Source organism: Paramacrobiotus metropolitanus, unplaced genomic scaffold (genome assembly GCF_019649055.1).
Source record: "Paramacrobiotus metropolitanus isolate TYO unplaced genomic scaffold, Prichtersi_v1.0 Parri_scaffold0000123, whole genome shotgun sequence".
In the NCBI taxonomy this organism is placed as follows: domain Eukaryota; kingdom Metazoa; phylum Tardigrada; class Eutardigrada; order Parachela; family Macrobiotidae; genus Paramacrobiotus; species Paramacrobiotus metropolitanus.
Genome location: NW_026570343.1, coordinates 348,001 through 365,558, shown reverse-complemented (window position 1 = coordinate 365,558; position 17,558 = coordinate 348,001). Strand labels below are relative to the sequence as shown.

The 17,558-nt window shown below is 45.4% G+C and overlaps 1 long non-coding RNA gene across 1 annotated transcript; it reads left to right on the top strand.

The window, feature by feature from the left end:
- The first annotated feature begins 15,262 nt into the window (after window positions 1-15,262).
- On the top strand, window positions 15,263-16,034 carry LOC129598458 (uncharacterized). The gene is made up of 4 exons (XR_008691703.1): window positions 15,263-15,298; window positions 15,452-15,543; window positions 15,613-15,781; window positions 15,964-16,034. It is a non-coding gene; the product is annotated as an uncharacterized LOC129598458 (long non-coding RNA).
- Window positions 16,035-17,558: the final 1,524 nt, after the last annotated feature.

Sequence of the window (17,558 nt, the reverse complement as noted above, 5' to 3'; positions counted from 1 at the left end):
CAATTCGCGTTCAGCATCGTCCGAATTTCCTCCTTTTATACGCCCAAGTTGTAACTGAAATCACTGTACGTTGTTGCAATGCATCGCCCCAAAGTACCGTCGCATCCTTCCTTTCAGCATGAGGATACTACGAGTTCCTCGGAAGATTCGGTGCAGGTTTTGGCAGATGTTTTGGCCGATGTTCAGCCGCCAATGTATCCCGATCCTCATGTTGGATGGCCTGAACCAACGTTTGAGTGGTCCCATCTCATGGTGGATTGTGGCCTTCGTCCGTCTCCGTACGACTATGCTCGTGGAGGAAAGAGTTATACTCCCCCGTCTGGTTTGATCATCAATCGTCCCTACAATCCGGACAGAGATTATGTGGAGTTGCATCCAGAAACTCGATTGCGTTTTCGCGGCAAGATCTACCATAATGGATCGGAAATGACGGTCGATAAATATAACCGTTTTGTCCACACTCTAGATCTGTCAAAGGATGCACACTATGCGTTGTTACGTTACCTGCGTGTGGATTTCCGACAAGGATGGCTCATCGGGCAAATTGTTTGCGAACTCCGTCGTAATTACGGCATCAATGTGGTGCGCAATCCTGTCGAGTTTCTCACTGCATTGGATTATGTCCCGGGGGAAACGGGAGACCATGGTGCCGTCGTTACGCTCGTGGACGCGTATAATCAACATATAGAGGAATTGGTTTCCAATATTGATGAGGATCACCGCTTGGAAGCGGAGCAGCGCTATTTCGAGCGTTTGAATGCAGCGGATCCGCGGTCGGCAGCTCAACATCAGCAGCAATTGCTACAGACTCGTTGGCTGTTGCATGAAGGACAGGAGAAGCGCGGTCCTGGTAAACTGGATGCTTCGATCGCCAAACGCCATCGCCCACGTCGCGATGATGACGATGATATGGGCGCTGCGGTGTAATGAGGATTTCCCCTGCAATCACAGCCCTGTTGTAGTGCTCTCTTACTTAGCCTCTGTATTTTTCGTTTTACGGAAGAACATTACCTTCAGTGTTGGGCATGTTATTCTAAGTTTATAGAATCCTGTAACAGAATCTGTTTTCCGTTTACAATTAGCTTTTTAACGTTATTTTTACAGCCTGTGCAACGTGCAGTTATTCTATGAAGTGGCTTACCATTCATTCTCTGGAGCGCAGATTTGGCTGTTCAGCAATAAATCAGTTAAACTGTTCTCGGTTATTCAAATCAGAATTTGGCAGATAATCCGTCGAAAAACGATTTAACATACAAAATGACAGTTTAAAATGCAAGTCTTCACGTTTGAACATGTAAACAATTTTGTCACTGTAGCAACCGCCCGTGTGTCGTTAAATGTTAGGGCAGTGGCAGTCACATAGTGCGCAGCTGCTTCCGGTCTGCACAGCTGCGGTGTGTCAGCGGTTTTCCTGTTCACTCTTGCCTTTTACATTTTTAGCTGCAGCTTTTAAATTTTACAGACTTTGTCGTCATTTCTTCTGGTTTAAATCTCTGCTCTTTCATACTATGGAGATGGAATTTTATAAATCAGAGCGCGGGCGTATGATTTGCGCGGAACAGGATGATAAGAAACGCCGTAAGTTTGTCAAGTTCTCTGAATCTGTTGCGTATGTTTCTGCGAACCAGGAACACATTGCGGAGTTTGTGTACTTTTGGCGTTCCTTGGTTGGACCGTATATTTCTATTTCGGAGCTTTGCAAGCTTTCTAATTCCGAAATCATGGCTTTGAATTTTGTAGAACCCGAGCCATTGGATTTCGAGGCTCAGGTGGCTTTGGAGATTGAGAACATCCGCCAGTCGGAGTCGCAGATGTATTACTTGAAGATCGGGTTTATTCTGTATCCCGACACTCCAGTCCGACGTGAAGCATCTGAACGCCTGCGGAAGGAATTTGGCTTGCCATCCCTATTTAACCCGCCGGAAACTTTGCGTGAGCGTCATCAGCGCATGCTAGAACACAACAAGCGAGTGATGGAAGAGAGAGCTGTTGTGTCGACTGCGAGAATAATGGCCCAGGCTCATGTGGTCGTATTCTGTACACCGGATGATGATGAGCCTGTTCCAAATATCTGGGGATCTGGCAATCTCGAGGACTGGAAGGAGCCAGACTTAGACGTGGATGACTGGTGGGCAGAGAACAAGCTGGATTTTAAGGATCCGACGGAATTCTTGCCTGCGGATATGCTGTGGGTGGATGAAGATTTCGGCCTGACCAGAAACCCAAGAAGAAGCGCAAGCACATCGTAGTGCAGCGCCATGTTCTCCGTGGCATTCCCCACACCTACTGGAAGTGAGGACTTTGGTTGATCGGCCGTTGTGTGTTTAAATTACAGCTCGATGATTTGAACCATATGGGCCTTTTGTTTAAATCTCTTGCTGTTTTCTGCTCTTTTTGTGCGTTTTCAATGATGTCTCAGCGTGGCGCGGTTGATTGCGTATGTATAATTTTCTAGCTGCCGTTTTGAGTGTTTAAATGATGTTGATTTTGGCTCTCCTTACGAGGTGTGTTAAAGCGGTAAATTGTCGAGCGTATATTCGTTTAATATACACACTCTAGTGAAGTGGCTGATAACGTTTAAAGTGCTGCTTAAGTATGCGGTCGCCAGCGGGGGCGGCTGTCAAACTCCTATCCTGAATGTATCTCAGTATGAGTTTTTACTTAAATTTAATTATTTACTATTACCGTGATCTAATCCTGTTAACTCTGCTGTTTTAAGTTTTATTTGCGGAATTCGTGACTTGCTCCCAATCGTTCGCTTTATCATGACTCCTCCGGCAAGCGAGAGGAAGAAAGCGGCCAAGCAGGCGCTGGAGAACCGTGTTTCGGCATGGACGGAGATCGTGGCGCAAAAGATGGCTGAACGCACGGAAGCCCAACAACGTTTCGAGCGTGGCAGAATTGCCGTCAAGGAGGCTGTCTCTAAGCTTCCTCCAAAGACCCCGTGATGTGTTATCCTTGGATGGACTTTTCGGAGGTGGATTTCGCACGGTGACCCAGAGTACCTTCTGTTGTGAATGGAGTGTGTGTGGCGCGTTACTTTAAGCGTATGGATTTTACGCGCTTCTACTCTTTTACCCTTATGATTGTACTTACTCGCGGCTGATCTCATATTGTGGATCTTTTAGTTTTCCACTCTTTATCTTCGTTGGGCTAGTCCGAGCATTTTATCGTTTAGTTTCCTGTTTGGTTAGTTGCGTACGGTCTGCACATTATGGATGTTCCGTTGTATCCTGTTGCGGGTCCTCTTAGTCATTTATTAGGAGAGTTGCGAATTTAATAAAGTTTAAGTAGCCGCTGTCGCTGCTGTTGTCGGTAATTTTTGGACAATGTAACGCATAACCGCATGAGACTCCACTTCCGTTGGGACATTGTATTGGTTTTCACGCAGTTGGTTGCTTGGGTGGGTAGGCTTCTAGCACACCTACCATTGACTAGGTGTACGTTTTTGGCGCCGATATTTTCAAACATTTTGCGTAGAGCGACCCCGCTAGTATAGTAGAGGCTTCCGTTGCTTCGTCATTGGAGGTCGGAGGTTCCAGTCTATATAAAAACGCGATTTTCTAAATATCCTCATTTTTTGTTTTTATTTCATGGATCGTTATATTCTTATTCATGGGATTTAATATGAGGAATATTGGCTGGACCACCGTTGAGAGGCGTCAATACGAGTACTGACACTGTAAGCAGTGTTATTCACACTATTTCTGCCGATGACTCTAGTAGTCGACCGGTTAAGCTGTGAGGACAATACCAGGCGAATCCGTTTACCTACTGCTGGCCCTGGGTTCAAATCCGCAAAAATTTAAAAGCATTTTCTTAAAACCTTCTTTTTCGTGTCTAAACTTTTGCGTTTGGTTGTACTTACACATTCGTTGTGATACCGCTAATTCCTTATCAGTTTTCAGCGAGCGGCACATAGTTGTACAGCCTTTCCCGTGCGGATTTTCGTGTTTTGCTGTGAGTCTTCGTAGTGTAGTGGTTGTCCGCCTTGTCTCCGCTACGACTCGGTCAATTTAGGGCCTTGGGTTCGAAACCCTTGCAAGTAATGCACATTTTCTAAAACCTTCTTTTTTTTTTGCGTTTTATAATGTCACAGTACCATCAGATACGTATTACGGTTGACCGCTGTAATTTTGTGTTCCTCTCCGGTGAGCGAATTCAAAAATAACTGTCGTAGAACAGCGTAGTATAGTGCTTTGCACCGTTGAACTGCAGCAAGGGGGAAATGAAACGGTTGCGGGTTCAAGTCCCTTACAGCTAATTTGCAATTTTCATAACCTTACTTTTTTCGTCTCATATTTTTGTTATCGTCGTGGGAAAAGTATTGACAAATAGCTCCCAGAATATCGGAATTAAACTCAGAGAGCTGGGTGTAAAATTGTATATACACTCAATGGTTAACATTGCACTTGGCCATCTCTTCGTCTGTATTCGTGTGACTTTGTAGTTCAGTGGCTTTGAATGATGGCCATTCGCCTCATGTTCTACCTCCTGAACGGCTAGTCTTAATCTCAGGGTTGCATGCTGCATGTTGAAAACTACATTTTTCCTGCCCTATATTTTTGTACCTTTTGTGGGAAGAAGTGTCAAGGTTTAATCCCTCGTGCAGTCTGATTAAATATACACGATTAAATATACACGACATGGCGCTTCCGGTGTTAATTCTAATTCGGCTTTAGCGTAGAGCACCTTGTGGCGTAGTGGCTTGACTGAGAATCCATACCGACCCGCTTCTTGCAAGTCTAGAGTTCGAATCCCTAAAAGTTAATCCCTTTAATTTAAAAACCTTCTTTTTCGGTTTTATATTTTTAAATTTATATGCAGTATTATGTTGGCTTCGAGATTGGTAATTTTATGGTCATCCCCGACGAGCGAATTTTAAATTTAACTTCGTAGATTGTAGTGGCGTAGTGCACTGAACTGTTGAACCACAACAACAGGTGCAATGAAGGTTGCGGGTTCGAAACCCCTTGAAATTAAAACTGCATTTTCTAACATCCTACTTTTTTTGTCTTTATATTTTTACTGTCACTCTTGTGGAAATATTTCCATTGTCGGCATGAATTCTGCGATCATGATGGTGGTGAAATCTTAAATTTATCAGCTGCTGCAGCGGTGAATTTTCACTATATTGTGAATTTTCGTAGTACAGCGCCTCCAGTGATTGCCAAATTAAAAGTAAAATGGGGTATAGCCATGCTAGCGTATGGGCAAGAGCAGGATTTAGTTGTCCACCTAGATGCAAGGTTCAATCCTGCGTGAATACACATTTTGCAAGTTTTAAAAGTTCTTTTCTATTCTTTTTACTTTTCCATGGTGGTTTCTGTAACTTTATTCCCAAGATGGAATATTAAAATTGTTTTTAGCATTTGATTCACGGTTCCAGGTGTGATAATTGATTTTAAGCTGTTAATTTCTCACTCTGTACTGGAATTCACTGTTGTTATGATTGCGTATTCTGTTACACTGACTTTATTGCGGTTATTCAAATGCTGCATAAAATCTAAATTAAAACTCGAATTAAGATCTGTCCGACCAGCAAGATTAACGACTATATGAGAATTTGTACGGAATTATGACAGTTGCCTGCTAAAACACTGATGAGATTAATTCAACGAGATCAAAACGTTAAACGGAAGAAACAAAATCGGCCGAATTTCAGAACAAAATTATCAGATATCCTTAAACTGCTGTTTAATCCAGATCCAAATTCTCCTTTGCAGTTTTCAAGTTGGCAAGACGCTGTTCTAGAGCCTCACGGATATACGCGATATGTTTAGCATCCATCGTCGCTCGAGCCTTCAGCGTGTTTACCAGCGCCTTGCAGTTATCCATAATATCCTTTTCGCGTTCGACTTGTTCTAATAATTTGTCGATTGCGTCGGGCTTTTTCATAGCATCCGGCTTTGCAGTGCTTACTTCATTGTCAGGCTTTTCGGCCTTCTCCTTGGTCTTCTGGCCTTTCTTCTCGGTATCCGTACTTTTCGATCGGGGAACATATTTCGGACGGCCGCCCATAGCTTTCAGCTGAGTGAGCGTGATAATTGGTTCTCGCTCAATACGCCCGTCTTTGTTAGCCCGGATTATCAGATTTACGTTCGTGGTGTTGTTCTTCTCGGGCTCGATTGCGTCCAGCCGCTCCATGACGCCATCGACAACCAAATCCCCGTCCTGTCCCACGTAACCGAAGCTACAATCGGCAAAGTGTTGCTCTGTGTCTCTTCCGTTGATTGTCACCTTCATAGTGCCCATTTTGATATCTGCACAATAAATCATTTTATTAAATTCCGCAAGGCAAGATGATCTGCAGTATACAGCGTTGTTAAGGCTATTTTAAAACGTAATATCGAAAATGCCGTTTTGAAAAACACAAACACTTACTGATAGTTTGGGCTAGAGTGGTGCAGAGACAGCAGCCGCGAATGCTTCGTAGCCACAGGTCGATGCAGCTATCCACGAAAAGATTCCCGTAGACGACGACGACATGTTTCTGGTTAACCAGTTGGCGCAGCCCGCGCTCCAGCCAGTAGTCCACGTCCTGCAACTGTACGTCGAACGTACAGATCCAGTGTTGGATTTCGGTGCGTGACATGGCGTATCGACCGTGGTAGAGGATTACGCGAATCATCCGACGAAACTTGCTAGTTGTGTCGATTACCTTCGTCTCTGGATCGCGGTTATTCTTGACTTCTTCGGCGACTTCTAGGACAAAGCGCCCGTCGCGGCTCATCTTCTTGAGCAAGATACCAGCGTTGATAGCGTCGCCAAGGAAGAAATCCACTCGTTCTTCTGTAAAATCATCGTGCATTTCCACAACGAATTTCTTGATAGATGACATGTCCACATAGTATCCTGTAATGTCAGCCTCAAGAATGCACGCGTGGGCTGCCGTATGCATCGCCAATTGTCGACGGTCTCGGATGGTTTCGTTTGGCTGTAGAGGCTCCGCCATGGCAAACTGCACTGATTCACGAGTTCGTCCCTTCCAGTATTCATAGTGGGCAATCGCGTCTGCCTCCGGCGAAGGGAGAGGCTCTTCAGTTGGTCCTACAGGCTGCGCGGACATGATGATCGGATGATTAGAACTGATTAAAATAAAATTCGGCGAAGAGAAACAAGCTAGTAATAAAATGAAACAGAAAATCCGTCACCGTAAAAGGATAGATATTGTTGGGTTCCTCGCTTTTTATGGATGAACAGCTGATATTTTCTGTGCTTGCGATGCGGCATTTTGTCACTTGTCAGCCGCCCTGATATGGCAATGCTATCAGAAACTGCACAGTTTCTGGTCTGTGTTCTGAATATTTCCCAGCCGCGTGTTTTGGTTTTGACTTTCCCTCTTCGAGTTCTTTTTATCATTATGATTCGTTTTTTGTGTTAAAATTTGGTTTTTGTGGTTGCAATTTGCAAATCCTCAACGAAACAAGTGGTATTCTGTGTGAGCTATGGCAAATGGGAAAAGTGGGAATAAAAATTCGTAAAATTCAGTCTGTCGCCTGTCAACCGCCTGGTGGTATACTCGGTGAATTTTGAGTTCTCGGCGTCGGTGCCAGTGTAGATTCTCTGTTGTGCTTTTCTCTGCACTTCAGTTTCTCAATTTTCTGAACCTGCTGCCATTTCCGTTATTCTCCTTTTCCCTTCGTTTTACGATTGATTTGTCACTTTTATGTTTTGAGAATGTCGCCTCCCGCAACGAAAGCGACTGCGCGGAAGACTGCTTCGCGTACACCGCGCCCGAGTCGAGCAACAGCGGGATTAAGTTTTGGTTATTCTCCGGACAGCGATGAAGCCCGTTCTTCATCGCGTGTCACTCGATCTCGAGTCTCTCGCCGTACCGCCGCCCAACCAGTGTTTTCTGCGCAATCTTCTGGGTCATCGGGATCGGTGAGTGCAGCAGAGGCTCAGCAACCTCCAACGAGTTGGGCAGATGCGATAGTTCATGCTTTGCAGCGCCGATATGATGCACAGCGGCGACGAACAATTTTGCGACGCAATGCTGCTGTGGTTCGCCGCCAGGCTCGAAGAGGATTATTCCCTGCTAGCCCTGACGTTGAGATCCGTCAGCCATCACCGAAGAAACCGCAGACGCAGGCGGAGAGACAGCTGGGAACTCCAGACTTGACAGAAGAAGAGCCATCGTCTTCCGAGACTCCATCTGTAAAAGCAAAGCGAGGTATTGCCGTGTTTGTCGTGGTTTTATTGTAATGTTGTGGTTTTTCACAAGTCTGAAATTTACCTGTAGTATTTTTCGCTTCTAGTGTAGACGTTCCGCGTTACTACCCTCATGAGATACGACAATCGTTGTCATGTTGCTTTATTTTGTTTCGTTGCTTCTTCTGCCAGTTTTGCAGTTGATCATGGTTAAGTTTTGCTTGCGCTCATTGTCGTTTCAACTGTGTTTAGACGAGGAACATCTGCGCAAAGGCGGAATTCTTTATGTGCCTTATAACCCGGATGCACCGCGGCCGGTCTTCAAAACCAAGCAGACGGCTCGTAAACGAGCGCATTCCGGAGTATTTCCAAGAATGGTCGTCGCGGATAAACGTGGTGAGCTCGTCGTTACTGAAGCCTATTTTACCGGATTAAACAGATTTCACCGCTATTATCCGCGTTTATATTTATCACGCTTTTTGTTCATCAACGGAGTTTTAATTAATCGATTTGATTTGTGTACCATTACACGGTCACTGCCTACTCCTATTGCACTTGAATTGCGTGGCCAGTACATGTATCTCAATCCGGTCTTTGTCCGTTTGTTTGAAGAATTGGAGAAACGACAGGAAAAGGATGCAGTTGTGCGTCAAGGTGTTGCTGGCGGAGTTGCCAATGATGATGAACCGCAGCCATCCACTTCTGCTGGGCCATATAATTTTCGCACTCGTGGGGAAAAGCGCAAGTACAAGGAGGTTTCACCGTCCTCGTCTTCGGCGCCAAGCGAAGTATCTGTCTCGGATGATGGGGAAGATCGTGAGGATCCCTCGGCTGTGTTATCCCCGGAACAGAATGCTGATGTCGAAGCTGACGAGAATGTTGATATGGAAGTTGATTGTGAGAACGACGATGGATCCGATCTGGACAAAATGGATGTTGATCCGCTGCCTTTTATGCAGCCGGTTGTTCCAGCTGTGCCACCTGTTGCTGCAGTCGCTCGCGAGGATTCACCTGAAATTGCGGAACCGACGGTTTATGCTCAGCAACAGCCGCATTCGGATGAACTGTAACACGATCGTTCCTGGCTGTGCTTCTTCGTCCTAATTTCCAGATACTTTTGGTTTGATTGCTTCGATATTGTCTCAATGATCGTCACCGTTGTGTCTCTACTACATTCTGTATTATAGAGTGTCACAGGAATATTGTGCTTTACTGTATCAAACTTTTATCTTTCTAATTTTACGCGCTGGATTGAGTCATTGAACTGGTCGTTTAATATTTTTGCCGCTTTGCTGTGGCTATCAGTGTTAAATCTCTCATTGTACCTGGATAGATCTGATCTTCGATTACGTTGCATTAAAAGGATATGGCGCGAAGCGCTGATTGGTTGTTTTTCTTACCTGTATGGAATCTGCCACACTTTTAAATTTCGTTCCAGCAGACAGGTATAAAATCGCTTGCGCGTAGTGTGCAGAAATCGGCATTGTGGATTTTTCGTTTCGGCCTTCTGGCATGCTTGATTTTCGCTGTGTGTAGACTGTGATTTTAACGCCTTTTTCTCTTTACTTTTAGCGTAAAAGGTCACTAGTTTTCATTAGTTGGGCATGCCGCCTATTGATCCTAACCGAGCTTTTGATAAGCTGGTTGACGCTATTTTTCATTCATCCTCCAGCCAGCAGCAACAGTATAATGCCGGTTATAATCACCGAGGAAGGGGTGGAGCCCGTGGTGCTTACCGTGGCAACTTTCGTCCGTACGGCCGAGGAAATCATCGGAATTTTGGAGACAATAACTTGCGTCGTGGAAACGATCATTGGCGTCGTAATGGCCGACCTCTGGGCGCACCGGAAGTTATTGAAGTACTTGATGGAGACGCTCACCCAGTTGCTCCAGTGGAAGCTGCCGCCGCAAACATGGAGGTTGACGACCTGGGCAACCAAGCAGCGAATGCACCGAATCCGATCCAAGGCAACGGAAATGTGGCTGCAGGTGAGCCCAATGGTGTCAACCCTGCTGTCAATCTACATGGCCCACCAGCCTTGAATGCTGTTGTTGTCCCTCTGGCTGTCATTCCGCCTGTGCAGCAGCAAGCCCCGCAGAATGCTGACTTTCCCGGTTTGCCTCCGAATGTGTTGCCACTTCCTGAAGTGCCGATTGTCCGCGATGCCCGCGACCGTTCTCCGGCTGATCGCCCACGTGCGCCGTCTGCGCCTTCCGGTCCTGTTGGTTCTGCTGAACATAATTTTGTGCCTGGCTATTTGGCCCAACAGCAGCAGCGGGAATTGGATGCTGATCGTCGACGTCACATGGCTGCGGAAGTTTCTCGCCGTTTGGATGCCGCTGCAGCGTCTGGCTCTGGCATTACTGGTTTGTTTTCATTGGCTCCCAGTGCTGGCAAGTAACCTTGACTCACCTTTGTCCTTGATCTTTTGCTTTCTTTGATCTCGCCTTTTTACTGGCCTTGTGTTGTCTAATGACTTTGCTTTACCAAAGCCGTGTTGATCTTATTGCTACTGATATTCTTTTGCTGGTTTAAATTTGCTCTCATCTACCAGTAATTTGTCCTCATGATTTTTATGCAGATATTTTTGCTTGTTTGTTGTTGTTGACCGTTGTTACTGGATGATGTAGTACTCGAGAATTCGTAAGAATACTACTGGTTGTTGGTTATCGCGGTCTCGTTCGTTTAATGCATAGTTCTACAGAATTACACATAATCACATTTTAAGATTTTAGTTTCACAGTTAATAAAGCTTTGTGCCGTAAACTGTACATAAAACACCATCCAAACTCAAGCGGCACCATGTCAGTAATTCATAGTTTGCCTTCCTGGATCCTTGGACCTCCGCCCTGCCAAACCCGTGGACTTCCGGATGCCTCTTCGCCAAGGATTCCACACACTAACTCTCTGGAATCGCGGCGTACAGTCACATTGGGCATCGGATGGACGCGTGGATTGTGCGGTGGATCGGGATCAGGATGGATGGAAGTGCACAATCGCACTGGGATGTTGCGGGATGGATTGTTTATTTTGGCACGGCCAAGCATCGTTCGTGGGGGTGACGTATGGGAGTAGGATCATACGCCGGGTGTACGTACTGGATGATGACTGTCCGCCTTCCACCTGCAACATAACGGATAATCTAGTCAATCAATGCTGTGATTTGCTGTTCTCTTTTACTAGCGATGTATATGATGTCATAACGCAAAGTCTATATAAGTTCTGGTGATGCCTAATATCGGGATCAGTAGTCTGAGATTTACTTCTGAGACTGCTTCTAATTACGATTTCCTAGCGTTGTGAACTGTGATGTGAATTGGATAAAGAGACAGCAATACTTGTTCCTTCTGATGTACATGATCGCTCCCGGATTATTGCATAGAATACAGGTTTGCTCGTGACACAATCGTCCTAGCTCTTACCGATCCTCACAGGACTTACGACCGGAAGTTGTGGTTAGCTCGTTCCTGAGGGATTCCTGATCTTCTCGTGTTCCTGAATCGTTCGTCTATTTCCACCTTAGTTCTTCTGTTACAGTTTGAGAGTACGAGTGCCTACCGATTGAGCATTACAGGCGTGGAAGAGTAAAGATTGTTCATGGAGCCTTAACCGGCGTGAACGCTTATACACGACACAAGGGAAAACATCTTGCGCCAGTTCCTGGTACAGCACTCATCCTTTAATTACCACGAGCCTTGTCTTATTAAGCTCTCATGTAATTGCAGATTACCTCGAAAATGCTACACATGGATGCATCTCAATACGTACGTCGGTCATATAAATTTTGCTGTAATTGGCAGCTTGTCAGCTGTGAAATGAAAGCTGATTAGGTCTTCCTGTACGTGCGACCCATCCTCGGCCCGTCATCACTGGATTTCACCTGGGAAATGAAGGACGGCCTGGATCAGGTGAATATACCATCAAGTTAAAAATAAAAATACCCGAAAAAAACGGATTAGTGATGCGGTTTGTATCGGTTAATTTTACGCTAGACGGATTTATAAACGATTTGCTTGACCTTTTGCCTGGTTATTGTTCAGGTTGCTTACGAAGCTTTGCAGTCTGTGATTGCCCTAAACTTTATCAATCCCGATTGGTCAGCTATTCGTGATATCATTGACGCGCAAGCTCAGCGCTCGGTCGATACATACAATTATACATTTGCGCCCGATGAAAAGGTACATTCCAACCTGCATTATTCAGTATCATAAGAACTGTACAGAGAACACGCAAAGAAAACACTAATCACGGCATTTTTTGCAGCGCAACGATATCGCGATGGCAATTTACGAAAGCCTTTACGTGTTGACTTATGTGAGCTTAAAACTGAAAAACCATTCAGTTATTAAGCATTTATAAAGGTCATGGCATGTGCAGGTTTTAAACGAATCGCTCACCGTGTTACCGCATACCGGCGCCCGGCAGTTCAAGGAGGAATTCATCAATCGCAGTTTCGAGCTGCCTTCGCGTCAGTTGACGATTGGGCGCAATGGAATGCGTATCGTCGATACGGTGTTCTCACGCTTTAATTACAGCGTTAATGACTGGCAGGTACTAGTATTTCCGAAAACTTGCTGGTACTTTATTGCTTAAACGGACGGCTGAAGTCAGTAATTTGCAGCCAACGTAAACTGCTGATTTTATCGCATACAAAACGGTCAGCTTTGCCCTTCGATTAATGTCTCGCTAATATAATTCCATCGAATATACATTTACTAGGTTTACCATCCGTAGGTCGTCTGGCGTTTTGCCTTTGCTAAGCAAAAGATCCTGTTGATATCCGATGCCGCTGGGAATTACCTGCCTGTGCCTAATCGGCCGGCATGCGGATATCTTAACGACCGCTGCTTCGATCGCCAATCAAGTACAATCAATCGAAATTGCCGGTAGCGTGACATGGCTGCAAAGGTCAAAAATTACAGATTTACCATTGTATGTCGGGATTGCTGTGGCCGCAGTTGTCATTCTGATCGGCACGGTCGTGACGTTTCGGTAAGCGTGGGAATCGATTCCGTCGATATTATCTATTTTTTTTCCAGTGTGTAAATAAATTCCGGCATTTCTGTGAGGGATAATTTGATCAGTAAATAGATATAAAATTAATATCAAAACGGCCACTGGCTTCGTAATTATGTAAGATAAATGCGTAGAAAGCTGAATAGCGCAAAGAATGAGGATCCTGACCGATGGCTGTTAACATCCGATGAGCTGCACCTAACAGCAACAACGCTACTGCATCAGAGACGGGAATCGGTTGTCGCTGTGCCGGCGAATATCTTTTTGCATTTGTCGTATAAAAACCAGCCGATCTGGTGCCGCGTGGTAACCGGCTACAAAGCCATGCACCAGCCTCTTCCACGGAGAGTTTGTGAAGCATTCAGTACCGTGAGTAGCATGTCAGCGCAGGTTCTAGCGCCCAGCTAATGGTATTAATTTAATTCCATTTAGATCAGCAATATTCAGCATAAGAACGTTGCCGGTCTGTTGGGTATGGGCCGTTGGGAAGAAATGAGTCTAATAGTGTGGGAACTGGGGCGACAAACGCTGCGGAGCCTTTTCGCCAATGAGAAGCTCAGCGCTGACGAGGACCTGCAGATATCTCTGATGCGCGATATTCTTAACGTAAGTGCCGGCTTCAAAAACTGATTCAATGCATTAAACTTTCGTGCATCAGTTTTCCGATTTTTTTTTTAAATATATTATTTATCGTTTTATGTCTTTCGAACAGGGGCTAACGGCTATCCACAAATGCAGTCTGAAATTTCACGGCAACCTATCCAGTTTGTCTGTGCTCCTGGACTCACGCTTTACAGCAAAAATTTGCGATATCGCACCGCAGCGTATCTGCCGCTATTTCGGACCCTCCAATTTTCTACTGGATGCCAGCGTTGTTTTGACCAACGACTCCAAAGAAAACCCGTTGGGTTCTCGGACCGATGATGTCTTCGCTCTGGGCGTTCTTTTGCAGGAGATCCACCTGCAGCGCACCGTGACAATAAAAGATATCGAACAGCTGCGACATATTGCTCTCGGTAGAAAACATTTCTAATACTATATAAACCGCTGCGAATAAAAAACTTACTGCGCTGACAGGTCCGCGGAAGAGTGTTAGCAAGGTTATTACAAAGAATTTTCATCTGTTTTGCGAGGAAATCAGCCGCGATTGTACCGCATCCGAATCCAGCAAACGTCCACACCTTAAAGAGGTGGCATCTAAATTGTCGCGTTTCAGTCGCTCTAGCCGTTCGATTGTGGAGAAAATTCTAAAACGCTTGGCACGGCATGCGGAAGCGCTAGAAGATGCCGTGGCGCACCGTACCCATGAGCTTCTCGTGGAGACGAAGAAGAGCGATGCCCTGCTTGCCGAAATTATTCCTCCGTATGTTGCCTTCATACCATCGAAAAGTGTTTTTCTAATTTCCATTGTCTTGTAACAGAATGCTTGTACAACGGTTGCGGAATCGTCAACCGACACCGCCGGAATTCTTCGACGCGGTGACGGTGCTGTTCAGCAGTTTGACAGGCTTCGACACCTTCTGCAGCCAGTGCGAACCGCTGGCCATCGTCACGCTGCTCAATGATCTGTACGTCTTATTAGACGGACTGCTCAACTGGGAAGATGTGTATAAAGTAGAGACGATCAAAGACGGCTATGTGGTAAGTGGAAGGGTCCACACACCGCTACACCAGTTTTTGAAGAGGGAAAATGTAGGTTGCCAGTGGACTACCGCTTCGGAATGGCCCCGCTCACGTGCGGAACGTTGCCGTACTGTCCCGGAGAATGGTCAGCACGGTAGCCGAAGAAAATGCAAAAAATCGTTTGTTACCAATTCGTATCGGATTCCATACCGGTTAGAGTTGATGACTCTGTGAATTTTTAATGTTGGCATACGATGGCATTAGCGTACGTTGGCCTTAGCGTTAACACATTAGTCTTTTACCTCTCTGTATTTTAGGATCATGTGTGGCTGCTGTTGTTGGACAGAAGCTGCCGCGTTATTGTCTGTAAGTAACTTGGATGCCGTTTCTTATTGGTAGTTCTAGAATTACAGTGTAAAAGGCAGTACTTGTACACGACAATATGCTGTTCCAGTTTTGGTGATACAATGAACACGGCCAGCCGCATGGAAAGCAATGGACACTGTAAGTGCTGATGAACTTCGTATAATAATAAAAACACCGGAATTAGCTAATCGTTGTAAAATAAATTGTTCTGTTGGAAGATTACTGAAGATGGTTTGAACAAAATGATAAAGGAATTACTGCAGCGCTGACAGACCAATGAAATTGTTGCAGCTATGAAAATTCATCTCAGCGAAACGTCGAAAAGCATATTACAGCATTTCCCAGGATTCCACTGTCGCTCTCGCGGCGTAATCAACATCAAGGTAACCGACACCGTCTTGATAGTAAAGATTATTTATCCACACAGTGTCATGACGGAAACTGGTTGGCAGGGCAAAGGTCAAATGGAGACATTCTGGTTGGATAAAGAACAGCTGTACATGTTTTTCGTGGCGTTGCTTTTCTCATCATATCGGTTACACGATGGACGCAGCTAGCAGCGCCACCAATGCATTAAAATCCATCGCCGATTCCAAGCAAGTTTCTACCGCGACGCCAAAGGTATGCTGAGCAGTATTGCCCTTTGTGCACGATGTCTGTTTTCGTAGCCTGTCAAGAATGTAAAAAGTGAGCTTGCTGTGCTAACAATTGTCAGCCGTTGTTTTTCTTGCGTCCGGCATTTATTGTGATCTCACATGGCACACCAGCTAATACTAATTTTCGGGCTTCGGTACCTTTTGCAGCGTACATCGTACATCGCACATCGCACAGACGTACATCGCACAGACGTCCAGAGTGCCTGGTAGTGCAGCGGAAATACGGGAAAATCGGAAGTTAGAAAAATATAGCGGGCTGGCAGACCGTTACATCGTTCAGCCGCTGGCGATCGAAACTACAGGTACATTTGGACCCCTGACGAAGAAGTTCTTCAAAGAGCTGTCAAGAAAGATCATCGACAGCACAGGCAACCCCCGCTCAGGAGAGTTTTGACGCCAAAGAATTGGTATCGAGATTCAGAGAGGAAATGCAGTTTCTGTTCTCGGTACATTTAGCGACATGGTAGAGAAGGAAGATGTTTACTTTGCCTTTCATTTGGCGGAACGGAAATGATGTTATGGCTTTTTTCTTGTTAACTGATACTCTTGTAATACATTTCCCAGCACGAAGCGCTAATAAAAACGCACTTTTGCAGCCGGTGGGAAGGATCGGTCGCCGTGTCACTGCTCAACGGTCGACATATCTTATTTAATGATTTATTCAACCTGGACGATATATACAAAGTGGAGACGGCCACAGACGGCTGTTCACTAGTACCATGTAGCGATTTGGAAAGTTACAAATAGGTTAGTTTAGTTTAGTTTAGTTTATTCAAGAGCAGACAAACCCTGAGGCACTCGCTAGTCTGGTCAGGTAGTTAAACAATAAGTAGAAACACAACACAAAACAAAACACACCGTTGACGGAAGGGTCGAGATACTGAACACCTAAAGAAGATTATTTGAGTGCAACATAGCCAAGTACAGATCCATAGAACCACAGCTGAACACTTCTTCCCCACGTAGTTTTTCAACAACACCATTAGTAGTTTTAGTGAATACTCTTCCCGTTCTTTTATCAAACAGTTTCTTCAGCCTCATCTTTAGGGTTGTCTTCCCGATGCACAGCCGCGCGGTGGCATCGATCCGCTCTGTCCGGCAAAGTTGGTATCTCGCATTCGTTTCCCTGAATGTCAGCAGGGTGCACATATATGACGGCACGTTGAAACTGCTCCGGTTACGAATCTTAAACAGCCAAACCGCTTCCTTTTGGCGCCAACGGTCGGTCGCTGGTGTGATACCCAGCTGTTTATACAGTTGCGGTGTTACCCGACAACTGCCGCCGGTGATGGCCCTTATGGCCGCGTCTTGTCGTTTTGTCAGCTCCTTCTGCTCTCCCAATATCCTCCGTTTTTCTCAGCTTTAACGGTAGTGCAAAACAACATCATTAACGTGTACACCGCCAGCGGCGTGTCGCTTAGAAATAGCGATACCACATTCAGAACATACGTATTATTATTATACTGCCTCGGAGATGGTCAGCTCGGTAGCGCAAGAGAACACAAAGACGTAATTAGTACGATCCGATTAAAATTAAATGTACTGATAAGGTAGCAGAAACTGCTGTATACGATAGTTGCATTAAAGCGGATGCGGTTTTGAAGGCAATCTCGGGAAGAAAAACCATTAAAAAATTCACAAGCTCATGTGTCTCAAAACTGGCTTTGAACTGGCCAAAAGGGATTCGATCTGTGAACCGTTTTCTTTCTGTAACGCGCAAGCCAGTTTTGCCGGCACTGGAT